Source organism: Schistocerca gregaria, chromosome 1, assembly GCF_023897955.1.
Source record: "Schistocerca gregaria isolate iqSchGreg1 chromosome 1, iqSchGreg1.2, whole genome shotgun sequence".
Classification (NCBI taxonomy): Eukaryota; Metazoa; Arthropoda; class Insecta; order Orthoptera; family Acrididae; genus Schistocerca; species Schistocerca gregaria.
Window position 1 is genome coordinate 257,760,865 of NC_064920.1, and position 22,435 is coordinate 257,783,299.

Here is a 22,435-nt window from a genome sequence, read left to right on the forward strand (position 1 = left end):
AAAATTATAGGATTAGAATTTATTTATTGTGGTAAAAAAACAAATAAATATAGACCTTTTCATGTTATTGAATTTAAATAAGTTTTTACATTTTTGTATTTATCCCTTAATTAAATTAAAATTTCCTTAAGTTTTTAAATAGCCCAAATTTGTTGTTCATTTTGTTTTGGTTGTATTTATATAGAATTAGCCTGCTATATACTCAAATTGCAACCTGGAGTTTTTACTCCAAAATGATTTTTGGTCCAGAACTCTCGTCAGTATACTACTAACTAAGATTTGAGTGAGATTTGGAATTTTGTGTGGCTTTGAGAGTTTGATCCATTTCATTGACCTCAATTCCAAGATCAGAACACTGTAACTGCACAGTTAAGCTAATTGAAGATTTAAATTTTAATTTTCTTATCATGATTTTCACACCATAATATTGGCATACTGAAATTTTTAATTAGGGGTACTACAGTTTGATTTTACGGTTTGGCCATCCACAGCTTAGATACATGATAGAAATGTTTTAAATTTATTTACGTTGATTATATGTTCTAAATCAGTTACCTTTTTCATAGATGTATGCCTCTGAGGATACAATTAAATCATCGCAAAATCGTTTGTGTATGATCCAGTAATAAAGGAACTGCTATTAGGTACTGCACCTCCAAAAAATGCCTTTCATAAGGTTTTACTAGTTTTTTTAAAATATTTCTAAATAACTTCATTTGCTGTGGTATTAGATGGGACTAACTTTAGCCATCTCAGGTTACATCTGTTTATATTCCTCCACTTCTTTCCCAAGCGCACAATATTAATTACTTAATTAGTCTCACTGCTCCAATTTATTAACTTAGTCCAATAACAATTTCGAGCACTTTAAGAAGTGAATTGTGGCATGGACACAAAAGGAGTAACAGAAAAAAATTAAGTATTAATGACAAAATATGTTCTCCAAAAGTTTAGAATACACTTCAATTTAGTAAATAAATAAAAAAAATCGCGCTTGCCACAAACAATTTGTTACCGTCAATCTCTCACTGATGTTTAGATCGAAAATCCGTCGAAAGTTCCATCACTTCGGAACGTATATCGACTATCGATATATTTTATTGACGTGCGGTACGAAGCTGGGAAGAAGTGCTGTGCTTAAATTATGTATATGCGACAGTGAAAATTTTGCTGTTGCTATAAACTATTTCATCTCATTGAATTGCTTTACAAAAGTAAGTTCCTCACTTAATTTTCCTGTTTGGCAGATTGTAATAAAGTCTTTCCAGAGCTGTAGAACTATTGTAGAGGAACCACTTCTGGATGTTTGAAAATTAGCTATGAGATAGTCGTTTTTCCGCTAGGAGATAATATAATCTGAATAGAAGAAAATGTGTAGATGGTTTATGGCGAGATGCTTGCTTACTTGCTTGTGAACATGCAAACGTATGTTGTTAAGTCGTATCGTTTTACCGAAGGATTACCAATTAATATCGTCATCCAACACCTTCTTAACTAACTGCATTTCCTAATTTCCACGTTTCCTCATCGACGTCGAAAAATGTTGTTTAGGTCTGCAGTCGTATTTGGAAGGTGTATCCGCAACTTTTGTTTCGGATTATTACCCCAGATCACTTAAACATAGCACTAGTATAATTCCTGAAGTAGGTAATAGGCGATTATCTCCAGCAACCAGTCTGTTACTTTTTTGAGTTTGGATACTGTTGTGTAGGTGAAACTTAACATTTATTTTCCGTTGTCTTTATTGTTTCAGTAGAGTTTCGTAAACGTAATTGTGGTTTGACATGCTATAATATAAATTTCCCAAAGTGTGATACCCATCATTTTCTTTTATGAGGATAAGATTATCCATGCAGTAGAATGGTGCCATTAATACTGCAGTACGGAAGTGCGCAATTCGGCGTGTATGCTTTAACCCGTGACGTCATCAAGATGGCAGACACCCATGTTCCCAGCGCATGTGATATGGCAACAATCAATACACTAACCCCACATGCGGTACGAAGCTGTGAAGAAGTGCCGTGCTTAAACTATGTGTATGCGACAGTGAAAATTATGCTGTAGTTATAAACTATTTCATCTCATTGAATTTGCTTTACAAAAGTAAGTTCTTTACGTAATTTCCCTGTTCGCCAGATTGTAATAAAGTCTTTCCAGTGCTGTAGAACTATTGTAGAGGAACCACTTCTGGATGTTTGAAAATTAACTATGAGATAGTCGTTTTTCCGCTAGGAGATAATATAATCAGAATAGAAGAAAATGTGTCGATGGTTTATGGCGAGATGCTTAAAACATATTGTTAAGCCATATCGTTTTACCGAAGGATTACCAATGAATATCGTCATCCAACACCTCCTTCTCTACTAACTGCATTTCCTAATTTGAACCTTTCTTCATCGACATCGAAAAATGTTGTTCAGGTCTGCAGTCGTATTTGGAATGTGTATCTGCAACTTTTGTTTTGGATTATTACCCAGATCACTTAAACGTAGTACTAGGATGATTCCTGAAGCAGGTCATACGCGATTACCTCCAGTAACCAGGCTGTTATTTTCTTATGTTCGGATACTGTTGTGTAGGTGAAACTTAACATTTATTTTCCGTTGTCTTTATTGTTTCAGTAGAGTTTCGTAAACGTAATTATGGTTTGAGATGCTATAATATAAATTTCCCAAAGTGTGATGCCCATCATTTTCTTTCATGAGGATAAGATTATCCACGCAGTAGAATGGTGCAATTAATACTGCAGTACGGAAGTGCGCCATTCGGCGTGTCTGCTTTAACACGTGACGTCATCAAGATGGCGGACACCCATATTCCCAGCGCATGTGATATGGCAACAATCAATACACTAACCCCACATGCGGTACGAAGCTGTGAAGAAGTGCCGTGCTTAAACTATGTGTATGCGACAGTGAAAATTATGCTGTAGTTATAAACTATTTCATCTCATTGAATTGCTTTACAAAAGTAAGTTCTTTACGTAATTTCCCTGTTCGCCAGATTGTAATAAAGTCTTTCCAGTGCTGTAGAACTATTGTAGAGGAACCACTTCTGGATGTTTGAAAATTAACTATGAGATAGTCGTTTTTCCGCTAGGAGATAATATAATCAGAATAGAAGAAAATGTGTCGATGGTTTATGGCGAGATGCTTAAAACATATTGTTAAGCCATATCGTTTAACCGAAGGATTACCAATGAATATCGTCATCCAACACCTCCTTCTCTACTAACTGCATTTCCTAATTTGAACCTTTCTTCATCGACATCGAAAAATGTTGTTCAGGTCTGCAGTCGTATTTGGAATGTGTATCTGCAACTTTTGTTTTGGATTATTACCCAGATCACTTAAACGTAGTACTAGGATGATTCCTGAAGCAGGTCATACGCGATTACCTCCAGTAACCAGGCTGTTATTTTCTTATGTTCGGATACTGTTGTGTAGGTGAAACTTAACATTTATTTTCCGTTGTCTTTATTGTTTCAGTAGAGTTTCGTAAACGTAATTGTGTCTTGAAAGGAGGATATAAGATGAACATCAACAAAAGCAAAACGAGGATAATGGAATGCAGTCAAATTAAATCGGGTGATGCTGAGGGAATTAGATTAGGAAATGAGACACTTAAAGTAGTAAAGGAGTTTTGCTATTTGGGGAGCAAAATAACTGATGATGGTCGAAGTAGAGAGGATATAAAATGTAGACTGGCAATGGCAAGGAAAGCGTTTCTGAAGAAGAGAAATTTGTTAACATCGAATATAGTTTTATGTATCAGGAAGTCATTTCTGAAAGTATTTGTTTGGAGTGTAGCCATGTATGGAAGTGAAACATGGACGATAACTAATTTGGACAAGAAGAGAAAGAAGCTTTCAAAATGTTGTGCTGCAGAAGAATACTGAAGATAAGGTGGATAGATCATGTAACTAATGAGGAGGTATTGAATAGGATTGGGGAGAAGAGAAGTTTGTGGCACAACTTGACTAGAAGAAGGGATCGGTTGGTAGGACATGTTTTGAGGCATCAAGGGATCACAAATTTAGCATTGGAGGGCAGCGTGGAGGGTAAAAATCGTAGAGGGAGACCGAGAGATAAGTACACTAAGCAGATTCAGAAGGATGTAGGTTGCAGTAGGTACTGGGAGATGAAGAAGCTTGCACAGGATAGAGTAGCCTGGAGAGCTGCATCAAACCATTCTCAGGACTGAGGACAACAACAACAACAACAATTGTGGTTTGACATGCTGTAATATAAAATTCCCAAAATGTGACGCCCATCATTTTTTTATGAGGATAAGATTATCCATGCAGTTGAATGGTGCCATTAATACTGCACTATGGAAGTGCACAGTTCGGCATGTCTGCTTTAAACCGTGACGTCATCACCGTATACATTCCCACCGTATACAATCTGGCGACAATCATTACACTAACCCCACCGAGGAACAAAGACACAAACACGCCCTAAATATTTCACTTCAGCAATAATACGAAACTGATGGGCACAAAGTAGAGGGCTTTTGGCAGGGACAAGCTTAATATAGAACAATAAGAATAGTGTCATTCAAAAACTAACAGAAAATCGAATATTTCATTTTACCTTTATAGCTCAAAGAACACACCGATACCAGGCACCTCCTCCTCCTCCCTCCACTCCCCCCACCCTTCCTCACAAACCCCAAAACGCGAAATAAAAAATACTGAAACCCACTCCAAACAATGCCCCATACACTCATCCCTAGTTTGAGTAACAGAGACATGGCTCAGATCCATAATTTCCATGGACGGCTGATACTTAATAGAATCCACCAACTGGCCATATAACTGGAGAATTTTGATTGTATACGCCATATTGTTGCCAATAGCAGCAACCAACCAATGACTAATCAATTTCGTTGTTACATCATACATAGCACCAACAGAAATCATAAAATTTTGTTTTCAGACCGTTAACAACTCGAACTGACAGTTACAAAATCAAAAATAAATCACTTGCTAGTAACTAACAATACTAAAATAACACACTGCCAAGGCAGCAAAAAACTCCACAATATCGAGTAACAGACAGTAATAAGTCCAATGCACACTGTCACCACATTCAAGCTATTTAGAAACATGAACATCCCACACTGGAGTGCACAAACACTTACTCTCACACACCCTTTGCAAACACAGACCATCTAGAACACACTGTGCCTCAGTGATAATACAACACACCACAGTCATGTCAAGAGTCAAAGCAGATGGGTGGAATCGGACCCTTCCATTGGTTTAACAAATAGAATTTTTTATGCTGTACAATCAAATGTTTTGACAAGGGCACAGAATAAATTAACAGAACCCTATAATATTTTGTAATAAGCTCTGCCAGGACTTATGAGTATATGTATGTTTGGTTTTCACGATGCAGTGGCTGATAGGAGATATTGTAAAGGCATTCTCCACTTATGGTTACATCTATCAGCCACTGCACTGACTGTCAACTTAATTTGTATGCACAGTACAACATTCCCATTGGTGTCACCGGCTAGTGGGAATGTCACATATTTTGATAATACAAATGTGTGCTCTGGCAGTAAACACAAATTTTGGAGATGGTCTGTGTGGACACAAGCAGCATTTTTATCTTCACAAGATTATAAGGCCAACCACCAAAGACTGTTATGCATTCAGGTGACAAATACATGTAAATCTGCTAGCAGCATTTTATTCACTTTAGCAGTCTCTGACTCTTCTCTGTTCACTGACGAAGTAGAATAGGTCGTTATCTTTGTTATAGCCATATTTGTCAACAAGTGTTACACACTGAAACTGATAGAGATGTGGGATCATCCTTGTATTCGTGAAACAGTTTCAGCTTGGTATTGTCTTCATCATAACGGGAAGCCAATGTATAGTGGGAACCAGCTCTGAAACAACTGTTGTGATGTCAAAATATGATTTTCAAGAGGTCACTTGAAAAGTGTTACTGACCTCTTTAGCCCCTACAGCCTTGTCACATGGTCCTTTACCATGCACAGTAGCAAAAAAATAGCGTTCCAATATAACGTCAGAATCTTCCTGTTAGTGGGACACATTCATGAAATTCTTTCTCTTTTTGTATTGGGCAGCATATCCATCCAAAATGTGATACATGTGCTTTGGTGTCAGATAATGGTATTTTAAGAAATTGTGCTGGTAAGAATGTACGCACCTTGTATCTTGCTGGAGACAGATATTTCCACACATTACACAAGGGGTATTTCATTAGCATTTGAACCTTTGTAGTGAGCTACAAATGGTTGAATTTTACCTCAAGAATTATTCCAATAGAATCTGTGTTCCTTATCATGGATGATGGAGAAACTCTGCAAAATCTCAAAAAACAAAATATCTGCACACATAAGTCACCTAACCCCTATAAATTCCAGGGAGGTGTGATGAGCTTTGACGCAACACTCAATCGCACCCTGGATATGTTTTATTGAATTCAGATCTGGCGAGTTGGGGGCCAGCACATCAATTGGAACACAGTGGTGTGTTCCTCAAACCATTCCATCACTCTCCTGGACTTGTGACATGCTGCATTATCTTGTTTACAAATGCCAGTTCCGTCATGAGACATGATTGTTGTGAAGAGGTGTAAGTGATCTGCAACCAGTATGCAATACACCATGGCCATCATGGTGGCTTGCATGAGCTCCACTGAACCCATTGATGGCCACATGAATGTTCCCTAAAGCACAATGGAACTGCCACCAGCTTGTCTCCATCGTGCAGGACAGGTGTCAAGGTGCTGTTGCCCTGGAAGATGACAGAGCCATGCTCTCCCATTGGCATGATGATGAAGGTGTCAGGATTCATCAGACCATGCCACAGTGCCAACATGCAGTGCCAATGGTGATGTGTCCATTTCAGTCAAGGGGTGAGCATTGGCACATGTGTGGGTCACCAGTTGTGAAGACCCATCAGTAGGAGTGTTCAGTGCACTGTGTGTTCAGACACACTTGTATTCTGCCCAGCATTTAAGTCTGGTATAATTGACAGTACATGTCACCCCTATCCTATGTTACCAGTCTGCCCAGCCTACAACGCCCGACATCACAATCTCACCTTGGTCAAACTCAGATAGATCGTGTGCCGTCCCCATTCTACAAACAGACAGCATGCTCAGGGATAATACACTCCTGGAAATGGAAAAAAGAACACATTGACACCGGTGTGTCAGACCCACCATACTTGCTCCGGACACTGCGAGAGGGCTGTACAATGATCACACGCACGGCACAGCGGACACACCAGGAACCACGGTGTTGGCCGTCGAATGGCGCTAGCTGCGCAGCATTTGTGCACCGCCGCCGTCAGTGTCAGCCAGTTTGCCGTGGCATACAGAGCTCCATCGCAGTCTTTAACACTGGTAGCATGCCGCGACAGCGTGGACGTGAACCGTATGTGCAGTTGACGGACTTTGAGCGAGGGCGTATAGTGGGCATGCGGGAGGCCGGGTGGACGTACCGCCGAATTGCTCAACACGTGGGGCGTGAGGTCTCCACAGTACATCGATGTTGTCGCCAGTGGTCGGCGGAAGGTGCACGTGCCCGTCGACCTGGGACCGGACCACAGCGACGCACGGATGCACGCCAAGACCGTAGGATCCTACGCAGTGCCGCAGGGTACCGCACCGCCACTTCCCAGCAAATTAGGGACACTGTTGCTCCTGGGGTATCGGCGAGGACCATTCGCAACCGTCTCCATGAAGCTGGGCTACGGTCCTGCACACCGTTAGGCCGTCTTCCGCTTACGCCCCAACATCGTGCAGCCCGCCTCCAGTGGTGTTGCGACAGGCGTGAATGGAGGGACGAATGGAGACGTGTCGTCTTCAGCGATGAGAGTCGCTTCTGCCTTGGTGCCAATGATGGTCGTATGCGTGTTTGGCGCCGTGCAGGTGAGCGCCACAATCAGGGCTTCATACGACCGAGGCACACAGGGCCAACACCCGGCATCATGGTGTGGGGAGCGATCTCCTACACTGGCCGTACACCTCTGGTGATCGTCGAGGGGACACTGAATAGTGCACGGTACATCCAAACCGTCATCGAACCCATCGTTCTACCATTCCTAGACCGGCAAGGGAACTTGCTGTTCCAACAGGACAATGCACGTCCGCATGTATCCCACGCCACCCAACGTGCTCTAGAAGGTGTAAGTCAACTACCCTGGCCAGCAAGATCTCCGGATCTGTCCCCCATTGAGCATGTTTGGGACTGGATGAAGCGTCGTCTCACATGGTCTGCACGTCCAGCACGAACGCTGGTCCAACTGAGGCGCCAGGTGGAAATGGCATGGCAAGCCGTTCCACAGGACTACATCCAGCATCTCTACGATTGTCTCCATGGGAGAATAGCAGCCTGCATTGCTGCGAAAGGTGGATATACACTGTACTAGTGCCGACATTGTGCATGCTCTGTTGCCTGCGTCTATGTGCCTGTGGTTCTGTCAGTGTGATCATGTGACGTATCTGACCCCAGGAATGTGTCAATAAAGTTTCCCCTTCCTGGGACAATGAATTCACGATGTTCTTATTTCAATTTTCAGGAGTGTATATGAACCATGCGTGCACCTGACTAGCTGCCATTCCTTTTCAGGTAACAGCGCCATAACCTGGACGAGTTATATCAGTTGTAGGTCGGTTATAATAATATTCTGGCTGATCAGTGTACCTGTGTGTAATTTTGTCTATGCCATTCATACTTAACAGTTCAGATAGGTAGACAGATACGATTATTCAGTCATCCTAGAGCAGTACAAGATGTATGGATGACATAATTTTATAATTAGCCATAGAACATTTATAATTATACCATACTGCCCAGTGAAAGATGACCAAAAAAATGTTGATTTTTTTTTTTGGGGGGGGGGGGGGGGAATCGATTAGTCACAAATTTTTACACATTACTAGGAGGGACTGGCACAATAAACATACTAAAAATCCAGTGTGGTGTGAGCATTGGGATGGGGTTGGGTTTAAATTTAACTTTTTTTTATATATATTATTCTCAAATACTCAAAAACTGTGGTTCCTAACAAAAATGTTTACTTATACAAAATCAGACTAGATTCAATTTTCTACAAAATAAACTCTGTTCAGTTTTTCCCTATTTTCTACATTCAGGAGCTAGAAAAGTTGCAGTTATTAAAAATATCATTCTGACAGTATTAAAGTAATGTATATCTTTAAATTAAGTGGGTTAGAAACAAATATGAAATGTATGTGCAACACCTAAATGCAGAAGAGCCATATTGAAGGATAAATTGTGTTCCAGGGTGTAGCAGGGTAGGGGGGGGGGGGGGATGTGGGGTGGGAGGTAGGTCACCAGATTGTGTTCGTGCAATTCCCTTCTTCATAATCCTGCTAACTGAAGGTCAAGCAGGAGATTCTTCAAAAAGTTCAAGTGGCTCTGAGCACTATGGGACTTAACTTCTTAGGTCATCAGTCCCCTAGAACTTAGAACTACTTAAACCTAACTAACCTAAGGATATCACACACATCAGTGCCCGAGGTAGGATTTGAACCTGCGACTGTAGTGGTCGCGCGGTTCCAGACTGTAGCGCCTAGAACCGCTCGGCCACTCCGGCCGGCTGTGATTCTCCACTCCACCTACCATACTACATCACAAGAAACAACTACAGGGTGTTTCATGAAGTGATACAGGCTCTCCAAAGAATACTTTATGAATCATTGGCCAAGCAGTATGCAGACATGCCCAGGGAGTGTTTTTTTTGCTTAAAATGCGTGGACATTACATGGAATGTAGATTGAGTAACTAATAACACTAAGATGGCTAATGCAAAATGACAGAATCTGTGTAAATCTCTGCACACAGTTCTACACTGCTAGAGGGAAAAATGATCCTTAGTCATCATTAAGTGTGGTGCTGACAGTAACCTTTGAAAGTGTTGGTGGTAAAGGGATTACATTGGTAAATGAGACACTTTGCCGTTGTGCATCATTGCCAACATATTGTGAAGCTATGTAATTATGTTGTAGTCATATGTTAGTAAGTTAGAGAATGACCAAAAAGTTACTACACTTCTCTCGCCATCAGTTGTGTAACTGGTATACTGCATAAATCTTTTCCATTCAGGAATTACTGGCACTTGTCGAGTGGACTGAAATGAGTGGAGCCACTTACCACACATCCATAGTGTATCGTCCAAGATGGGCATGAATATGCCTGATCGAATGGGACTGATCATGTTCAAGTCTAGAACAGTAATCTGCTGTAATGCATTGCTTGACTTATGTTGAAAATTCTGACGTTAGATAACACCTAGAAGACCTACTTCTGTTGCAGAGGGAGACAATTTAAGCCTCTGGGCCTCTTCAGATTTTGGGAGAGCTGATGAGGCTGGATGATGCATTATTGTTATTAGGAACTCAAATCTGCACTCCATGTACTATTAACATGTTTTGAGTAAAATAAACACTCGCCCAGCATGTCTGTGCACTGTCTGGCCAGTGATTCACAGGACATGCTGTAATTGCTTCTTGTGATGTAGTGAAGTAGATAGAGTAGGGAATCACCTGCTTGACCTTCAGTGTCCAGATCTATGAAGGAGGGAAGAGCACGAACACAACGCCATGACACATCTTCCCTCAGGCTTCTACCCCACTCACCTCACCCATCTACCCTATTATACCCTTGGAACACAGTTTATACCTTACTACAGCTCTGCTACACTTATATGTGGTAGACACATTTGATATTTGTTTTTAACCTACAAATTTAAAGATAAACATTAATTTTATACCATTAGAACAACTTTTTTAATAACTGCAATTTTTTCACCGCCTGAACATGGGATCTACTAGTCCTACAGAAAAAAAAATGAATAGGCTCACTTTTGAAGTAAATGTAATGTACTTTAATTTTGTACTGGGAAACATTTTCGCTAGAAGCCGCGGTTTTCGAGTTATTTGCGAAAAACATGAAGAAGTCACCTTCTGACTTCCCCCACTCCAACACTCACATCTCACTGAATTTTTAGTTTGATACTCCCTCCAAACACTGTGCAAAGATTTGTGACTGCACACTTTTTCCTCCAATTTTTCTTCATTGAGTGGACTATTGTTGCTTCCCACATCTCACTGAATTTTTAGTTTGACACTCCCTCCAAACACTGTGCAAATATTTGTGACTGCACACTTTTTCCTCCAATTTTTCTTAATTGTGTGGACTATTGTTGCTTAATACGTGGGGTATTCATGAATATTAAGTAGCTATCTGTAATTATTTTAAATATTTACATACAGTGTAATAGATTTTACATAATAAATAAGTTTTTAGCCTTTGGTTGAACATATAAAGTTCATTTACATCTTTAATTTCTTGTGGTAGCCTATTGCACAGTTTTAGGCTGTTATGTAGTGTATTATTGTGTTTTTATGACTTGCATTTCCTGTTTAAGTGTAAGTAGTGGCTGGATTTAGTTTCATGGTCGTGTTTTGAGATGTTTGTAATACAAGGGTGAGTATACTTTTTGTGTACATTACAGTGTGGAAAATATATTCACCTGGGACAATCAGAATTGCTAGCTTTTTGAATGAATTGGTACAATGTGTCCTATTGCTACTATTTGTAACTATTCATACAGCCCTTTTCCATACCTTGAAGACAGTCTGAAAGTTCACACTGAGGACTGAATGTATGTATCCAAAATATGTCACTATGGTGCAATAATTCGCAAAACATAACATACTGTGGATAGTCTCTTTGCAAAAGCTTTTGTGTGCTCTGTCCATTATGGCTGGCAATTTACATTGAACCCCAAGAATTTGGTATCTGTTACTCATTCTAATACATCATCATTAATTTTTAATCTAGCATCATTGCGTTTTCTGTTTAGTTGGAAGTAAAGCTATTAGTTTTGTTTGATTCTAAAGTTACTTTGTTTTTCAGTGACCCATTGTTTGAGGACTGCATTAGCCTTTTCTTTCACCTGTGTTGGAGTTTTAGCTCTGATCACTATGTTACTGTCATCAGCAAACAGTTTCTCCATATTGGACACTGTGAGAAATAATTGATATAAATAAGAAAAAGGTTTGGGCCTAATACACTCCCTGTGGGACGCCTATATTAATATATTTTTTAATCTGGTTGCTGTTTTTCTAGAAATTCCTGGAAAACCTTTGAAGTTCATTAGATCTCAATTCATTGCATCCAGTTTTCTATGTATGACCAACATCACTTCTTAGCCACACCTCTTATTCCTACCGTTTTTCCAGCTTTTAGGTTTGGCCTCACCTTTTATGCCTTTTACTGTGTGTGTTTAATGTTCATTATTTTATAAGTTGGCTCTCCTGACTGGATCCATCCACTTTTAGTGGACCCTCTTTCTTCTGTGACTAACTTCGGAATCATGGGACTGATGACCTCACTGTTTGGTCCCATAACCCCTCTCAATCAATCAATCAATCTTATTCCTAGAAACTCTAATTTATGCAATAATATTCTGTACTCAGCTGTGTTGAATGACTTTGATAAGTCCAAGAAAATTCCATTCACATGGCCATCTTTGTCTAGTGCCTCAAGAATGAGTTTTGTAAACTGTCCAAAAACAGATTCTGTAATTCTTCTGTGCCTGAAATCTTGTTCTTTATTGCAAAGAAGTTTAAATTTGTTTAGGTACTTCATTAATCTGTTTTTAATTAGTTTTTCAATAATTTTGAAAATGGTGATTAGTAAAGAGATTGGTCTGTAGTTGTCTACATTTTCCACATCACCACTATTAAATATGGGTATCACTTTTGCTTGGTTTAGGTACTTGGAAAAACAGCCAGATGTGAATGCTTCATTGATTATTTTTGTCAGTGGAGTTTTTATGGTATTTATACATTCATTAAAGACAAAGACTGGGATTTCATCTGGACCAGTTGATTTTTTGTTTTTCAATTGGTATATAATATGTGCCACCTCTCTGTTGCTGGATAGGGTACCACTGAGTTTGGTGATACATCCTGGGTGAGTAAGACATATGCATCTGGATTTTTTTTAAATTTCTTGACAGTCTTGTTGAAGTAAACAATCACAAAGTTTGCTGTTTATTTTTTGTGGCTTCTTTGACTATCTCTGTTTTTAATAAAGGTAATCAGTCAATCTTGTCACACTTGCACAATAAGGGCGTGCATGTAAGCATTATGCTGTAAAAACAGGACTACACATAACAAATGCTGAAATGAAAGTGTCTAGGGCTGTTCACAGCAAGAAATGTTCACCAATTGGTCAAACCAATAATGACGCTGTTGTCAACCTTTGAGTGTGCAGAGTCAAACGTGACAAGATTTTGAATGATTGATTGTGCTACTTGAGAGTCAGTTCCAGTGTGTGGTCAAATTGAAACTAACAATTGGCCCCATGGTTGAGGCTAATTGCAAGAAGTTTTATACAAATATTGGGTTTTCTGACATTTGTTTGACCAAGATGTGAAATAAAACTCAAGACAAATAGTTATGAAACAATATTTTCTATCATAATTAATAATGGAAAATATAATTAACAGAAATGCCCTGTCCTGAGTGACTATAGTGTAAAAGTAATGTATAGTGAAGTACAGTCTGAAGGACGGTAAAACTGGGTACATAGCTGCTTACTGTATTTTTTTACTGTTAGTGATGAAGGTGAAACCATTTTTTTTTTTTTTTTTTTTTTTTTTTTTTTTTTTTTTTTTGATATTTTGTCTTTGATGTGTCACTTTGATATTGACTGTGTTTATAGTAACTTAGTAAAGCATCAATTCTTTCCAAAAACATTGGAGGTAGGGTGATTAAGATATTCAGGGTCACTCGGTGAAAATTCTTATAAAGATTCCATGTTGCATCTAGAGTGAAACTACTCATTAGGTTTTCAGTCATATAAATTTCATTGCTGTATATGGAGTAGGATTGGAATTATAGCCATTTAGATTGTGGCAAGACAGAGGCAGGACAAATGAAATGTGTAACAATTCTAATAAAGACATTTCAAAACAAATTCTGATGTAAAAATCAAGCAAACTCAGTCCTCGGCAGTCAACAAACTCAAAATGAAAAAGTTCTGGTGGCAGAAATTTCACTTGACCTATATAGCTCAAACAAAATCCACAATACCAAAAAACCACTTGTTATCAAAAACCCAACATGACCAAAATATCTGCGAAACAATCAATAACATTATGCAGAGGATACATCACTACTCATCATACAGAGAAGATGTTGAGTCGCAGACAGGTGTAGTGAAGAGACTGCTATACATTCAAGCTTTCAGCTAAAAGTCTTTCTTCTGAACTAGAAAACATGCACACAAACACAACTCACACACACATAACCACTGTCTCCGGATGCTGTGACCAGACCATAGACAGCAACTGTGCTTGATGGGAGCAGCAATCTGACATGGACAATGGGGCTAAGGAGTAGGTATGATGCAGGAAGGGGGAGGAATAGCAGAGTAGGGGTGGAGGAAGGTGTAATGCTGCCTATGGGAGCATACAGGGACTTAGTAGGAGCAGGTTAGGGCTGCTAGGTGAAGTCGAGATATTTTTTGGGTTGGGAGGGAGGGGGAGGAGTTTGTGGAGACAGAAAAGGAGAGAATTAGAGAAAAGGGGAAAAAGGATGGGGTGCGGCCATATGTGACTAGGTAGTATGTAAGGGACTTCTTGGTATGGAATGGGTGTCAGCTGTCACAGTTGAGGTATTGCTGGTGGTTTTTAGGTTGTGTATGTCTGGAGGTACTAATGTAGCTATCCTTGAGGTGGTCAGTGTTGAAAAAGATGGCTTGTTGGCTTGAGGAGGACCAGTTAAGCAAGTGGGTTAAAAAAGCATTGAGGTTTCGCAGAAACATGGGGTAGGGTGTCCTCATCCTCAGTCCAGATCATGATGTCTTCAGCGAATCTGGAGTAGGCGAGGGGTTTGGGATTCTCTGTCGTTAGAAAGGATTCTTGTAGATCAAGGGTTCCCAAACTTTTCCTCTGACAAAACACTTCGAGAATCCTGGTACTTTGATGGAACACTTGGTTTATTTTGAAGGTTAATAACATTTTAGAAAATGAGAAAAACTTTTTTACTCAGTGATCACTTCAATTTTAAATACTAACTGACAACCTAGAAATTATTAAAAAAAATTACTAGAATCCTCAAAACGTTAAAAAAGTTGCCACATTGTTCAAAGCTTTTCATGGAGCACTTACTCAGTTCTTGCAGAACAGCAGCATTCCATGGAACATAGTTTGGGAAACCCTGCTCTAGATGGCCCATGAGTAAGTTGGTATAGGATAGTACCATGTCGGTACTCATTGATGTGCCACAGGTTTGTTCGTAAGTGGTGCCTCCAAAGGAGGCGGGTAAGGTAGTGTTCAAATAACAGCAGCATCATTGTCATTGGAGATGTTAGATGGTATCAACAGTGATGAGGAGGGGTCCTTGTGGTAAAGGAACAGGTACTGTGGAGAGTCAGTGGAGGAAATGGTTGATTTGTTACATATAGGAGTATGGGTTACGGGTAACAGGCTGAAGATTTTGGTCCATAAGAGCGGAGATTCTCTCAGTGGGAGCCCAGTAACTGGCCACAATAGGGCATCTTGAGTGATTGGGTTTACGTACTTAAGGCAGCATGGAGAAGGTGGGGGTGATAGGGGTGAGGAGAGGTTCTGTAACGAGCCTAAGGATTTGGGACTGGAGATCCTGTTGGGTTTCTGGAATGGGGTCACTGTGGCAGGGTTAGTAAGTGGACAGATTTGGCAACTGGTATAGTTCCTCTGCAGTTCCATCACAGTGCTTGTAAAAATTTGTAAAATAGGTAAAAAACAGAAAATGTATTTTTGTGCATTTTTGTCTTCCAATATGGATCCTAGATACCCTATCCCTAGCCAGAACCCAGCCCCACTATCATTCCTAATATATTTTTGTGCCTTTTTGTCTTCCACTATGCATCCTAGTTAACCTAACCATAGCCAGAACCCAGCCCCACATATTGTTCACGCATTGGAACCTACCTCATATATTCCCACACAGACTGCCTGACCATCAGATTACAACCCCTCCTTTCACAGTGACATCTATCTGTTCAGATTCCATCAGTTCATAGCCCTCACCAACTCAGTCTTGCAAAACCATGAAAATCCACCCAAAACCTCCTTGCAACACCTATCCACCATCCGTGTTCTCCTGCTGTGCAATCCCAATAGGAGAGGAGGTCTTTAACAATTCCAGCATGATTGAATTTGGGAATGGGGCAAAGGTAAGGCTTTTGGAAAGGACTGATACTTCTGTGGGACTAAGGCATTTGGGGGAAAGGCTTGCGACTGTTTGAGGTCTGTTTATGTTTTCAATGCTGTATGGTGGGTGACATACACGTAGCAGGTCTGCAAGGCATAGTTTGTCAGCTGTGGGGTGATGTGACGGAGATTTGGAGGCTCTTGCAGAGGTGGCAGATAGTGGTTATCCAATGTGGCAGCTGAAACTTTTGCCCTCGAGGAAGTCGAGCAGCATGCACAGTGCAGCCTCAAAGAACTCTCCAACCTGTAAACCACCTACTGCCACCTTGGATTACCACTATCTGCCACCTCTGCAAGAGCCTCCAAATCTCCCTCACATCACCTCATAGCCAACAAACCCTGCCTTGCAGACCTGCTACATTTACGTCACCCGTAGAAACTTCTTCCCACCACCATACAGTACTGAGAACATAAACAGACATGAAACAGTTGTGAGCCTTTCTCCAAATGCCTTAGTCCCACAGAAGTATCAGTCTTTTTCCAAAAGCCTCTCCTTCGCCACACTCCCAAATTAAATCATGCTGGACTTGTTAAAGACCACCTCTCCTTTTCACAGTCCGTACAGTGAAAAAACGTTTTTGCCACCAACCCTACCAATAAGACCCAACATGAAACCAATAGCCAGCCGCAGTGGCCGTGCAGTTCTGGCGCTGCAGTCTGGAACCGCGGGACTACTACGGTCTCAGGTTCGAATCCTGCCTCGGGCATGGGTGTGTGAGATGTCCTTAGGTTAGTTAGGTTTAAGTAGTTCTAAATTCTAGGGGACTTATGACCTAAGATGTTGAGTCCCATAGTGCTCAGAGCCATTTGAACCATTTTTGAAACCAATATTGGACCCTGCCTGACTCAGTTCATTCTTCCATTCAACTGTGATCCACCCCCACTGACCTCAAACCATCCCTGTTAGCGTTTCAGAATTTCTTTACCTTGGACCCTGCCTCGCCATCATTTCCTAGATCCTACAACATGGAAACCAACTTAACATCTACAGTAGGAACCAAAATCCACCACCTAACAATTGATCCTGACCTGCCAACAAAGGCTCCACCACTGTGGTTTGAATTGCAGATATTATGAGGTGGAGGGACTCCACCAGCTGTCTGATTCATCCACCTTTAAAGCCTGCCACAGTGACCCAATTACATAAATCCAACAGGATATCCATTCGCTCCTCAAATCCTTGGGCTGCTCCCAAAACATCTCCCCTGAGTCTCTCTCCCTCACCCCTATCACTCCCCACACTCTTGTCTTCTACATGCTGCTTATAGTCCATAAATGCAACCTCTTAGGATTCCCGATTGTGGCTGGTTATTGTGCCCCCATGGTGAGAATCTCTTCTCTCATAGACCAAAACCTTCAGTCTATTACCCATAATGTACTCTCCTGTATAAGAGATACCTACCATTTCCTCCACCAGCTCTTCACAGTTGCTGTCCTATATCACATGGTGCTCAGCTCATCACAGTTGATGCCACCTCCATCTACACTAAGATCACCAAAGCCCATGGCCTTGCTGCTATTGTACACTGCCTTTCTCGACACTTAACTAACTTCAGATCTATAATTCCTTCCTGGTCACCATGACCAACTACATCCTTACCCTCACTTGCTTTGCATTTGAAGACATTACCTACAAACAAATCGGTACAGAAATTGTCACCTGCATGGCACTATCCTAGCCAACCAATCATGGGGCATCTAGAGGAGTGCTTCCTAACCACCCACAATCACATATTCATTGATCACACCTTCGTGATCTCCAGAACACTGACTCAACACCTTCTCCCCCATTCACTTCACCTGGTTCTCCTCAACCCAACAAGCCACCTTCCTTGATGTTGACCTCCACCACAATGATGGCTATATCAGTGCCTGTCCGTTTCAAATCTACCAACCACCAGCAATACCTCCACTTTGACAGCTGCTACCCATTCCATGCTGAAAAGTACTTTCCACACTGCCACCTGTGGTCATCACATCTGTAGTGGCGAGCTGTCCCTCTCCCGATAAACTGAGGATTTCTCTGAGACCTTCACAGATCAGAATTACCCTTCCAACCTTGTACAGAAATAGATCTCCCTTGCCTTGCCCCTCCAGTCACCTACCATCTCCCACATAGCCACCATCTAGCCACAATAGAGCACTCCTCTTGTGAATCAGTACCACCCAGGACTGGAGCAGCTGAATCACATTCTCTACCAGGGTTTTGACTACCTCTAACGATGCCCTGAATTGAGAAATATCCTACTAACTATCCTCCCCATCCCTCTCACAGTGCTATTCCACTACTCACAGAACCTGTGCATTACCCTTGTCTATCCCTACTCCAGTCCTGCTCCCAATCCCTCGCTTCATGGCTCATCGTTGCAATAGACCTAGATGTAAGGACTGTTCCATACATTCCCCACCATCTACTCTAATCCGATCACAGGCATCTCCTGCCCTATCAAATGAAGGGCTACCTGTGAAAGCAACTATGTTATCCACAATCTAAGCTGCTACTGTTGTGATGCTTCCTACATGGGCATGACAACTAACAAGCTGTCTGTCATTGTGAATGGTTAGCGATGAATTGTGGCCAAGACACAGCTGGACCAACCAGTTACTGAACATGCTCCCCAATGTGATGCACTTCTCTTCAGTGACTGCTTCACAGCCTGTGCCATGGTGATCCTTCCCACCAACACTAGGTTTTCTGAATTGCGTAATTGGAAACTGCTCTCTACAGTGTATCCTATGCTTTCATAACCCATTGGCCTCAGCCTGCACTAGTCCCTGTCCTCCACTTACCTAGTCACTTACCTGTTCTCACTCCAACACTACACAGTGTTTGATTTCACTAGCGCGTCCTCTAGTTTTTCTCAACTCCTCTACTATTTCTCTCCTTTTCCGTGCTCCCCACCCCTCACCATCAAACCTCCCAACTGACTTAGCAGCCCTACCCTGTCCCCACCATGCCTCTGCATGCTCCCATAAGTAGCACTACACTTTCCCCAACTCATACCCTACTATCCTTCCCCTGCCCCATCCCATGCCGCTTCCTTACCCCCACCACCAGTGCTAGGCTGCTGCTCCCGTAAGACACAATTGCAGTTCACAGTCTAGCCACAGTGGCCAGATCCAGTGGTCATTATTGTGTGAAACTCACCCTACTGTTGATACTTCACACATTTTGCCATGAGGCCACATAACTGCAGGAACTGGATTGTAGTGGCCATGTCATTGACCAAAATGGCAACCAGCATATGACTCATAAATGTATTTATAAGATTCATAACTAGTAACAAACTGAAAACAGAAACATATATATTCAACATGAACTAAGTGGTGAACTAACAGTTCCCAAACAGAAAACAGATGTGTAGCCAATTACTAACAACTGTAAAATAACTTACTGAAAAGCCAACAAAAGCAAACTTCCAGAACACTGCCTCACTTACATCACTCATATACAACTGGTAAACATGATACTCAAACCAAGAGAGCATCACTACAGATGACAGAATGCCATCTCCAGACACAATGCATTCCAAATATGTTGCACAAGCATGACATCATGTAATGCAACATATCTGTGCCGTGGGTCACAGCCTAAGGATGGTGCTGCAGACTTTGTGTGACCTGGTCCCTATGGCACACTGTTCTTAAATTTATTCACAATTTGCTCCAGATGACATATAATATAAAGTGCAGTTACGCATTTCATCAGTGGACACTCTACAGTGACTGCCAGACCATGAACATGTTGCTATGCTCCTTGCACTAATCACTGTCTATTCGGAAAACTGACTCCGTGCTCATAAATGAGCAATTACATTCCATGCACATCTTCATGTTCTCCCATGTGCCAGAAAAAACTGTGTCAGTGTTCACCCAGTGTTCTTTAATTGTGTAGTATGCATTACTTATGAAGAATGTTTTGGCTACCTTTTAGGACAGATATATTTTAGTAACCTTTTTCATCTTGTATTATATAATAAATTGTATTCCTTGATAGAAAATGCTGTTTTGAGTTTTTGTTTGTTTTTCCCTGGTAAACGTAAGTTTGATTCCTTGGTATTTGCCCAACAGATTGGTAGATGTGCTCACTTGGTGCAGTAAGGATATCCAGTTTTTTAAATAGGTATTTACAATAAGCCCTTCTACTACTTTTAGTTGCTATTCTTATAGTCCTTATCTGCAGTTTAAAATTGTTTTTGCCATCAGTGTCCAGAAAAGGATCCTGTAGCAAAGAATATAATGTATGTAGGAATAGTATGTCACCACAAGTCATTGATTGCTACAAACTGATGATAGTATTCTTTTTGCCGGTGTCTTTGTGTTCGTTCCACAGTAATTAACACTCAGTATTCACCTCAAAAAAATTTGTGTGCCTGATTCAATCCACAGATTTGTTATCTATTCATAATACCAAATGAGGTGGCGCAGTGTTTATTTAGCACACTGTGTTTAGCACACTGGACTCGCATTTGGGAGGACGATGGTTCAAACCTGTATCCAGCCATCCTGATTAGCCTAAATCGCTTCAGGCAAATGACGGGATGGTTTCTTCGAAAAGGGCATGGCCAACTTCCTTCCCCATCCTTCCCTAATCCAATGGGACTGATGATCACACTGTTTGGTCTCGTCCCCCACATCAGTCAACCACCCTATTCATAAAGAACAGACTTGAGTCCAGCACACTAGCATAAGAGATTTTCTTCTCTAACAACTATTTTACTAAAAATTTGTTGATGATAGACATGAACTATCTCTACCTTTTTGCATCCTGTTTTTCAGGTAAGACTGGAGCCAACTTTTGCTATTCTTCTTACATTTAGTGATTCCAGCTTATTTAGTAGTGTTTTATGGTCAACAGTGATAAAAGTCTTGGATGAGTCTAAAAATATGCCTGTAACACTGTCATCCTTGTCAAGACCCCCCAGAGGACTCACAGCTCTTTTGGGAGTTACGTGCTGGGCTACCAAAATAGCCCCAGCCTTTGCAGCATTACTTACATTCTGTGCTGCAAGCTTATACTTCCACTGTCCTTTTCCCCTTCTGCCCCTCCATTAGATGGTTTTCTGGTGCAGATCCTGTGTGGATCTGATTATGATTTGGGACTCAAGTTTCCACTTCTGAAGTTTTCTACAACTTTTCATTACACACACTTGGTCCCCATTGTTGGGTTTGACCTGCCACCAATTTTCAAAATTATCCAGAAGTATAGATCTTGCAGGGAACATCACCCAATGCAGAGTATTTGCCACCTTTGTGCCTTTCCATATTTGCATCCTTCCCTTTAATAAGGTAATATACCCAAAACCCTGCATGGTAGCCATCCTGTCGTGGGACAGTTGTCAAATACCTGCGCAATGGTAGCCACCTGACCAAGCAGGGATCACACTGTTGTTGCCTGAGCTGAAAACTCCCCATGTATGCCAAAGCAGTGTATCTCTGTTGTGACTGGAGCATGGGGGATTCCAAGCAATGGATTAGTAGTGAGGTGGACGTTGTTGGGGCCAGGGGCCTCCCATGGGGGAGAGCCCCCATGTGGAGTGGATGGGACTATGCCGAAAGAGCCACAGATGAAGTCAAAGAAGTTATCTCTCACTCGTGGCCATACGGCCTCAACACTCTATGGAACAAAAGTCCTCTTTTGATGCAAAGAGACCTGACCCTAAAGTTTTCCCTTCCCAGGCTATGCCATGGAAGGAATGTAATGGCCACAAAGCCCTTATTCCTCTGTGGAGAACTTAGACAAGAAGTTAGGAGAATGACAGCCATCTCTAAAATGAAAAATGGGCCAATTTTGATCAAAACAGCATCCCTGCTCAGTTGTGGGCACTGCTCACTTGTAACTTTATGTGTGACATACTGATGATTGTCTTTCCCCATAATAGACTAAATGTGGTTCAGGGCATCATTTGCCACTGAGACCTGCTCTTGCAATCTGATGATGAGCTACCCGCCAATTTGGAATGATGGGGTGTATACTTTGTCCATCATGTACATAGGGGGTCAAAGGACGAAGGATCACTACCAATGCCTGTATCTTGGCCTTTGAGGGCGATTCACTGTGTGAAAATGTTAAGATGATAGTATACCAGTGTGATGTGAAACATTATGCACTCTCCACCCCCTCCCCTATTGAGTGCTTCAAATGTTCGA

General features: G+C 41.2%; 1 protein-coding gene across 5 annotated transcripts in view; it reads left to right on the forward strand.

Annotated features, from left to right (window-relative positions):
- The first annotated feature begins 1,090 nt into the window (after positions 1 to 1,090).
- LOC126339400 (uncharacterized) overlaps positions 1,091 to 22,435 on the forward strand; it is a 111,077-nt gene continuing 89,732 nt past the window's right edge. For 2 of the 5 annotated variants that reach the window (XM_050001631.1, XM_050001632.1), the window contains exon 1: positions 1,106 to 1,214. The gene's annotated coding sequence lies outside the window, so the exon portion shown is untranslated. Of the gene's footprint in view, positions 1,215 to 2,888; positions 2,971 to 22,435 lie in introns of those variants that run through there. The other 3 variants (XM_050001628.1, XM_050001629.1, XM_050001630.1) reach the window with 3 other exon arrangements.